The sequence below is a fragment of the Balaenoptera ricei genome, chromosome 10, assembly GCF_028023285.1.
Source record: "Balaenoptera ricei isolate mBalRic1 chromosome 10, mBalRic1.hap2, whole genome shotgun sequence".
NCBI classification, from domain to species: domain Eukaryota; kingdom Metazoa; phylum Chordata; class Mammalia; order Artiodactyla; family Balaenopteridae; genus Balaenoptera; species Balaenoptera ricei.
The window spans coordinates 46,377,552-46,386,950 of record NC_082648.1 but is presented as its reverse complement, the minus strand read 5'-3'; the positions used below and the strand labels follow the sequence as shown (position 1 = coordinate 46,386,950).

Genomic DNA, 9,399 nt, shown 5'->3' with positions numbered 1-9,399 from the left:
TAACCCAATTTTGTAAAGTATTGCCAGCCAATTGGTTCAACAACTGAGTCTTCAGTAAGTGATTCCACCATTCCATAAATTCATCTGACTCTGTTTGACTAGCTGCATGATAATTCTATTGACTTTCATGGGTGTGAGTGCATCACCTTACTTCTCTTCTTGTAAAGTGAGTGCCTTGCACCAAAACACTAGTGCAATATGGCATAATAGTGAATAAGACACTTGTTGAGTCCTAATAGGGTATACCAGTATTAGCAGAAGCAATTTGAGCAGAGAATTCCCAAGATGGCAGAATAAGAAGACCCTGAGCTCACCTCCTCTCCGGGGCACATCAAAATTACAACTATTTACAGAACAGCTATTTATAAGTAAAACCAGAACTTACCAGAAAATATCTTCTACAACTAAAGGTATAAAGAAGAAACCACAACGAGAAGGGTAGGAGGGGCAGAGTCTCACTTTAGCCAAGACCCATACTCCAGGGTGACCCACAAACAGGTGGGTGACCTACAAGCAGGAGAATAATTACAATTGCAGAGGTTCTCCCCAAGGAGCGAGGGGTCTGAGGCTCATATCAGGATCCCCAGCACAGGATTCCTGTGCTAGGAAGATGAGAAGATAAGTCTCCAGAAAGTTTGGCTTTGAAGGCCGGGGGTGCTTACTTTCACCTCACAGCAGTCAGAATGGCCATCATTAAAAATCCACAAACAATAAATGCTGGAGAGGGTGTGGAGAAAAGGGAAGCCTCCTACACTGTTGGCGGGAATGGAATTTGGTGCAGCCTCTATGGAAAACAGTATGGAGATTCCTTTAAAAACTGAAAACAGAGTTACCATATGATTGAGCAATCCCACTCCTGGGCATATATCCAGAGAAAACTCTAATTCGTAAAAGATACATGCACCCCAATGCTCACAGCAGCACTATTTACAATAGCCAAGACATGGAAACACCTTAAATGTCCATCAACTGATGAATGGATAAAGATGTGGTATGTGTGTACACACACACACACACACACACACACACACACACACACAATGGAATATTACTCAGCCATAAAAAAGAATGAAATAATGCCATTTACAGCAACATGGATGGACCTAGAGATTATCACATTAAGTGAAGTTTAGTCAGACAAAGACAAATATCATATGATATCACTTATATGTGGAATCTAAAAAAAATGATACAAATGAACTTATTTACAAAACAGAAATAGAGTCACAGACATAGAAAACAAACTTACGGTTACCAAAGGGGATAGTGGTGGGGAGCAGGGGAGAGATAAATTAGGAGTTTGGGATTAACATATACACACTACTATATATAAAATAGGTAAACAACGAAGACCTACTGTATAGCACAGGGAACTATACTCAGTATCTTGTAATAACCTATAATAGAAAAGAATCTGAAAAAGAATGAATATATATATGTTAAAAAATCTTGTCTCTTTTTCATGAACTGTTTCATGAAATACAAACTGTATAGTGGCTATGTATTGCTTTTTTGCTCTCTGGTTTCCATTTCCCCTTCCTTAAAAACACCTAATTTATTTTTGAGGCATTAGGAAATTCCATTTTGATACAGTCTCCTGGACTCAATTTAGGTGTCTTATCTTCCCTTGGCAAACAGGCCCATACCAAAGAAAGGCCAATAGAATGCTTCCTCACTGGAATTTGAAGTTTTAGCAGCGTGACTCAGAGAATGATAATACTTGAAGTTTATATTTCCAACTTGTGACACTTTTTTTCAGATGGATCCCTGCCAGACCATTCCTATATATCTTGCTTCTTCATTTTCTGCAATGTATTTGGTCTTACCCTGTTTTAAACATGAAACTTCTGCCTTCCTATCAATTCTGTGTGTTAACCAATACCCTTACCCTTCTAATAAATAACTTTTTGCCTAGGTTACTTAACTAAGTTTCATTACTTGTATCCAAAACTTTAAACAAATATTCAAAATCAGTTCCAGGGAATGCATGGATGTAATTGCTTCAGGGAAAACTAGGGTTTGGGCCTAATTGCTTATCTGGCCAAAAATATGATATAAGAAAAAGAAACTTTATTTTATATTAAGAATAGAACCTAGCTGTTTGCATAATTTGTGGCAAAAATGTCTATAACTTACCACACGGTTAAATGGAATCATATACCCACTGAAAGAAAGAATCTGATGGACCAATAGAGTTACCTTTATGAGATGTAATTATGGCAAGGGTAATTCAAAGACTGCAACATGCTGTGAGTACTTCTGACAATTTAAAGCAAAAATTGAGGTCAGATTCTTACATTCTCTTTAGATAGGGAACTTGTCACCATAACAAAATAATCTATATTTTACAGCTACAGATATGAAATTGCAGAAAACTAAACCCAGAGTGTAAAGTTTTGGTTTGCTGAACACAAAGTATGTTGATTCATTCCTTCAATATCTCTCATACAGTTAACTGAGGATTCCTAGGTTTGTAACATTACTTAAAACTTTTCAAAATTCTGACATTTTGGAAACTCTACCCCAACCACCTTTGCACAAGAAAGCAGACCTACCTCCCTGACAGAGTTACTCCCTGCTCACTTTAAGATGCTGCTACTCCTTTAGCTGGGGAAGTTCCCTTGAAGGAAGAAGCTAATTCCCCTTTCATTCCACTCCTCATTTTCATTTTATGAGCTCGATTATTAGCACCAGAACCCAGCATGCTGAGACATGAATACTGCTCCCAGGCAGATGCAGAATTTGTGGAAGACTGGCTTAAAATTATGAGTGTTTTTTGGATACATATTAGCAAAAATGTTTTGGTGTGAATGAATTTTTAGGGCTCTTTTACTTGAGGGGGAGGAAGATACTGGGCAGAATTCTTACTTACCAAAGCTTTGACAATTAGTGTGCTAGCTCATGTAAATAAGTCAAAGTCTAATAGTTGGTTGGGTTGATGAATACAATTCATTAACTAATACTGGATATCTCTAAAGGAAGTTAAGACACTAGAACACTTTGGGAAAAGTGTAGAAAAAGAAATTCAGTATCTTTAGGAGATAGCAGTGCCAAGGAGGATTAACCATAGAAGTTCTTGTCTCATATATCCTGGTTAGATGCCCCTGAGGTGTCAGAAAATCTTCCCTTCACCAGTGACAAAGGAAACAGCCAGCAACTTTCAAAGCAGCTGGGATGCTTCTCTCTAAGGATGTTGGTGGCAGACATTAAACTTAAAATGGCCTTCCTGATATCAGTGAGAATAGAGGAGTGAGAGAGTTCAAACTGTGGCCTCTGACTGAGAGAGCAAAGGGAGATTTGGTTAACATAATAGTAGCAACTCTAGCTTATTAGTCCAAATATATATATTTGTGGTATAGTAATCTCCACCTAAGGTTAGGTGATCATGAAGTATCTAGGAATAAAGAAAGTGGACACTCTTCTGAGAGAGAGAGAGAGAGAGAGAGAGAGAGAGAGAGAAAGATTAGCTCTCTCCAATCAACAGAAAGCTGACTTGAGCCACCATGATTCAGATCATACCCATCTCCCAATTCTTAGACCTGAGTTGGTTCACAAAGAGTCACTGGAATGAAGAGAAGGCTGGATACTCTTGAGTAAGATATGAACTGAAATCCTTCCAACAAACCTTCTTTAAATATTTATGTCTAATTTTTGGGTGACCAAACACTGAAGAAAAGTATATGCCCAAACATTTTGTGGACTTTTAGAGCTATTTAGACCCTGTCTCAGAACTATCCAGCAGAGAGACGAAGAGCCTGAAATTTCTTGAAGTAAATATTTCTAATAGTGTGACGTTTGACAAGTTTGGATCCTATTTGAAGGTTCTTTGCCTATTTTTCACTCTCTAACTTCCTAGAATGCTGCCTAGGGACTCACTTTCTCCAGCCTTATCATTGTGTATGTGCCACCAGAGCAAAAGAAAATTTTATATATCTAATTATTCATCTTTTGCTTAAGACATCCAAAGTTCAGTTTTGTGGGTTGCCACTAAAGAAACCTAACTATAAGACATGTAATTGAGGAAACTGATACCCATCATCACAGTGCCAAACAATGTGAATAAATGAATGATTGTTTACAAGTTGATAAGCAAAGAAGAAACTATTTTTAAAATCTAGAAGTCATAGTCTGTAAAAGTAAGAAATATAAAAATTAGTCTTTGATTACAGTTTTGGGGGCGTTTGTCTTTTATTTTTACAAATTAGAATAATTAAGAAATGATGTTGACCATCTGTATGTCTTCTTTGGAGAAATGTCTATTTGGGTCTTCTGCCCATTTTTTTGATTGGGTTGTTTGTTTTGATATTAAGTTGCATGAGATATCACTTATATATGGAATCTTTAAAAAAAAAAAGGATACAAATGATCTTATTCACAAAACAGAAACAAACTCACAAACTTAGAGAACGAACTTATGGTTACCAGTGGGGAATGGTGGTGGGGAGGGATAGTTAGGGAGTTTGGGATTGTCATGTACACACTGCTATATTGAAAATGGATAACCAACAAGGACCTACTGTATAGCACAGGGAACTCTGCTCAATATTATATAACAACCTAAATGGGAAAAGAATTTGAAAAAGAATTTTAAAGAAAGGAAAAGAAAATCTGTTCTTCAACTGAAAAAAAAAAGAAAAGAAAAAGAAAAAAGAAATGATGTTGAAATGGATTCCCTTTTCAGTTTCAGGATACCTTGCTTTTTTCTTATCCCATCTTTTCCCTCTTCTTCCCCTCCCTCCCTCTCCAGCCCTTAACAGTAAGTAGCTTTATACTCACTGAGATCACTTATATAATAGCTTATGCACACTCAAAATTTTTTATTGATTTTATGACTTATACTGATATTATGGGATAGGATAAAGTGACATCTCATACTTCACAAGAGTAAGAATAACAGTCCAATACATATTCAAATTTCAACATTTCTGCAATATCTAATCAGTTCAGCTATTCCAATCACCACAACAATTTAAATCTCATAATAAGAGTTAAAATTATCCTAAGGAAACACAAATGGAGCAAGCTTTGGGTGTTTGTCCAACAGATGTTTAATTTACTAATTTTAACTTACATTTGTGAATTTTTGAATTATCATTTGCAATTATGTGAGTCACAGAATCTTAGCATCCTAGCAATAGAAAATATTAGTATAAACGCCCTCACCAAATTTCTGCATCAATACACTAAACATTAGGTAAACATTAACAATCAAAAAAATTAAAGACAAAATACAGCACATGATGTTATAGGACAATCAATATACATGCATGTCCAAAAATTTGTAACCAGGGAAGGTGAGACAATGCAGTACAAACAAATTAAGTGTTTGAGACGTCTAATGCAATCTTCAGCCTCTCAAGATCACATCCCTATTGAAACACTTCTCCATGTGGATACAGTTTTCAAGTCCCCTCAAAGTAACGACTTATGATGTACATGATGCAGAATACAATCTTCAGACTCCCTTGGAATGTGACAGCGTTTTGTAAGCAATCCATGCATCATTGAAAAAGAACACACTTTGTCAATAAAAGCCAACAAAAGTTTGGTAAGACACTGGGTTGTTCTGATGGAATCTTGATGGCACATGTAACAAGAGAGATATAAATGAGGCACTACTTTTCATATAAGGCCTGTGAACCCAGAAAAAAATTTACCAAGAAAAATGTTTATGACAATTAAAAGAAAGTAAGAGAGAGCTTAATTTAACACGTTTGAAAGCAATCTGCCTTGATTTTCAGCTTTCCCGGATTTCTTCCAACATTTGGAGTGATTTAAGCAATGCCACTTTTGAGGTTATACACAAGAATACTGTAATCTGTTATGGCTACAAAACAGAAAATATAATCCACCAGACTAAAAACTAAAGCGAATTAATCTAGGCTATATTCTTATTCAATATTTTATTGCCTTTTCCCAATAGTCCTTCATAACCCACACTTGTTAGATACATCAAAGAGTGACATTCTAAGGGTAATAGACATGCAATGGAAATAAGTAAAACCTAAACCTAAAAAGAGTATTTCCAGACTTATAATAATCAGTGCCAAAGCTCAGTTTCCCAAGCTTATTTGGATTCGTATTCTACCCTCAAATGACATTTTTCTGAATATCAAGAAAAATGGTAGAATCTGAGCACCAAGAAAAATGGTAGATCCACAGGTTTAGGGAGAAGGAGATAAATACAACCTTGACTTATTGTCACTTAGCTTCTCTCTTTATTCAATAAGAATATTTATTTCTCAAATCTCTTACGCTAATAAACATTAACCCATAAAGATGTATGCAGTTGTGCATTCATCATAGGAGGCTTTGCTATCTAAACAAAAACAGAAAAATAGAAGACCTAATCAAAGATCCATATTTTAGGTTTTCACAACGCCAAGTGTACGGACAAAACTGGTAATTATATTTTATTTCTTAGGTTTAGTTCTTGTCTAGAATTTAATGTTGTCCTGACTTAGGCATTGTAATTGTTTAACTAAGGCATTACTTATATCAACTATAAAGATAATAACTCTGGCACGACTTTCTCTAGAACTTGGCTTCCCTTAATACCTATCAAATCTGTGGGATGCTGCTTTAACCACCCTTCCCTTCTCAATTGACATCTGATATTTAGGACTAATCACATTTTAAAGTTACCCCATATTCAAATAACCCAAACACACTCATACATAGACAGACAGACACATGCATGCACACAAACATGTATGTACATTTACATATAATCCAGCTATCCATAGAGGTTATTGTAAAGGATTGTGATATTTTTAACTGAGATTTTCAAACTGACTTTATTTCAACACAGTGCTTTCCTTTATTGCATATTCACTACCAATAATTTGTATTACCCAAAAGATAGAGGACATGAGCTGTAAAACATCATAAATATCATAAAATGTTCTCATCATATGAGAGCAAAGTAGGAAGACTGTGCCATTCACGGAAAACCAAAATGTCATAATTTTAAAATGTCATAATGTAAACCAAATCAATGCAATCTTCCCATGTTTCTTCTTATTTGGCCCCTTTAATTCAACAAAGATCACTGGTTATTTTATCTTTCCTTTTCCTCTTCATCATATACACATGTCCTCACATCTTTGACATGACATCAAAAACAAGACACAGCACTAGCATTTATACTGTCATTTGCATATAAACCAGTTGGGTCACACAGTTTCCAAGTGAATTGTTATACTACGTATTTTCTAAATTTTACTTAGGCATACAGGGAAGAGAAACAATACAATTTTATACTTCTCCATTTACATACATATTATTACCTGGAGAGTGAGAAATATATCTCTTTAGAAATACAGCAAATTTTCATGGGTGTCCAGAACTTTCAGATTTAACATTGCCTTGAGGAAAAATGAAAAGTAAATAGTGAAAAGTGAATTTGTAGCATTCTTTATAGGATTATTATTAATGCTGTTGAATAAAACAGTTGGGGTTTTTGGTTTTGCTTTTATTGTTTTTAAAACCTGAGCTTTAAATGCATAAGTCTAGGAGACTCGGAGGACAAAATCAAATGATGCAAGAAACAGTAAGTCAAGTGGAAGTATATTTAGAGTAAAACTTTTTTCTTCCATACGACTTTTCTCATGGCATCTTTAACATCCTTATTTCTTAGAGAGTAGAGTAAAGGGTTCAGCATAGGTGTGAATAAAATGTAACATACTGAAGCCACTTTACGAAGTTCCGGGTTATTTGGCGGTGTGAGACAGACAAAGGAGACAGTCCCATAGAGCAAACTTACAACCCCCAGATGGGAGCTGCAAGTGCAGAAGCCTTTCTTCCTTCCTTCGCTGGAGCGGATCTTTAAAACTGTGGACACAATATCATGTAAGATATTACAATAACAACTATTGTGGGCAAATAATGAGGATAGCCAAACTAAGTGACACCATCTTATTGATAAAGACATTGGAACAGGAGATCTTCTCAATTGGGTTTGAATCACAGTAGAAGTGATCATTGACTCGAGAGGCACTGAAAGACATTGAGAATGTTACACTGATTTGAAGAATGGAACTGACCCAGCCACAGAGATAAGAACCAGCCACCAACTGGATACAGAGACTTCTTGACATGCGGACAGTATAGAGGAGCAGGTTGCAGATGGCAATGAAGTGGTCATAGGCCATGGCTGCCAAGACAAAGGCCTCTGTTACCATGAAAAGTGCATAAAGAAACAGCTGAGCCACACAACCTGCAAAGGATATGGTCTTTTTCTGAGACAGGATGTTGACCATGGCTCTGGGTACAATAACAGTGGAGTAGGAGAGGTCAATGATGGAGAGATTGCCTAGGAAGAAATACATTGGTGTGTTTAGCCGGGGATCAGTCACAATGATGCCGATCATACTAAGGTTTCCCAGAAGGACTATCTGATAAACAATCAGGAATAGCAGGAAGAGGAGACTGTGGAGCTCTGGACGGACCCTGATGCTGCAAGAATGAAGTCAGTCACTTCCGAATGGTTGTCTCCTCCCTTATCACCCATGGCAAACTTCTGCTTAAAGGCATAAGAGAAAGTCAACAAGTAAAGTTTCTGCTCTTTCTCCACTATCACAAATAACACTTCACATTTAAGAAGACTTTCTAGGGGCTTCCCTGGTGGCGCAGTGGTTAAGAATCCGCCTGCTGATTCAGGAAACACTAGTTCGAGCCCTGGGCCGGGAAGATCCCACATGCTGCGGAGCGACTAAGTCTGTGCGCCGCAACTACTGAGCCTACACTCTAGAGCCTGCGAGCCACAACTACTGAGCCAGCACTCTAGAGCCCACGAGCCACAACTACTGAAGCCCTTGTGCCACAACTACTGAAGCCCGTGTGCCTAGAGCCCATGCTCCGCAACAAGAGAAGCCACCGCAATGAGAAGCCTGCGCACCACAAAGAAGAGTAGCCCCCACTTGCCGCAAGTAAAGAAAGGCCGCACACAGCAACGAAGACCCAACGCAGCCAAAAATAAATAAATAAAAATTTTAAAATAAATAAATAAAAAGACTTTATAGTTGACATAATACTTTCATATCTATTATCCCATGAAGCTTACACACATGGCCAAAGGAAAATGAGAGATAGTTTGACTTGCCTAAGGTAACACACCTGGTTAAAAATGGAATTTAGACTCAAGATGAAATATTTTGAATTCAAGTCTAGGGTTAATTACAACACAACATAACTTGACACTTATTTATATCTCTCTACCTTGTCAAATGAGATGTTTTGTGAGATGTCATCTGTGATTTCAAAATATTAAAATCTGATAAACTTGTACTAAGAAAAAGACACTTCCTTAAATTTCAATTTATCATTTAATATTCATCTTTATCTGTAATACTTTGCTTCAATTCAGTAATAAAAAATAAATGAAGGAAAAGGAAGCTA

General features: G+C 36.6%; 1 pseudogene; it reads right to left on the bottom strand.

Annotated features, from left to right (window-relative positions):
- Positions 1-7,573: 7,573 nt before the first annotated feature.
- Positions 7,574-8,512, bottom strand: LOC132372558 (olfactory receptor 9K2-like; annotated as a pseudogene).
- Positions 8,513-9,399: the final 887 nt, after the last annotated feature.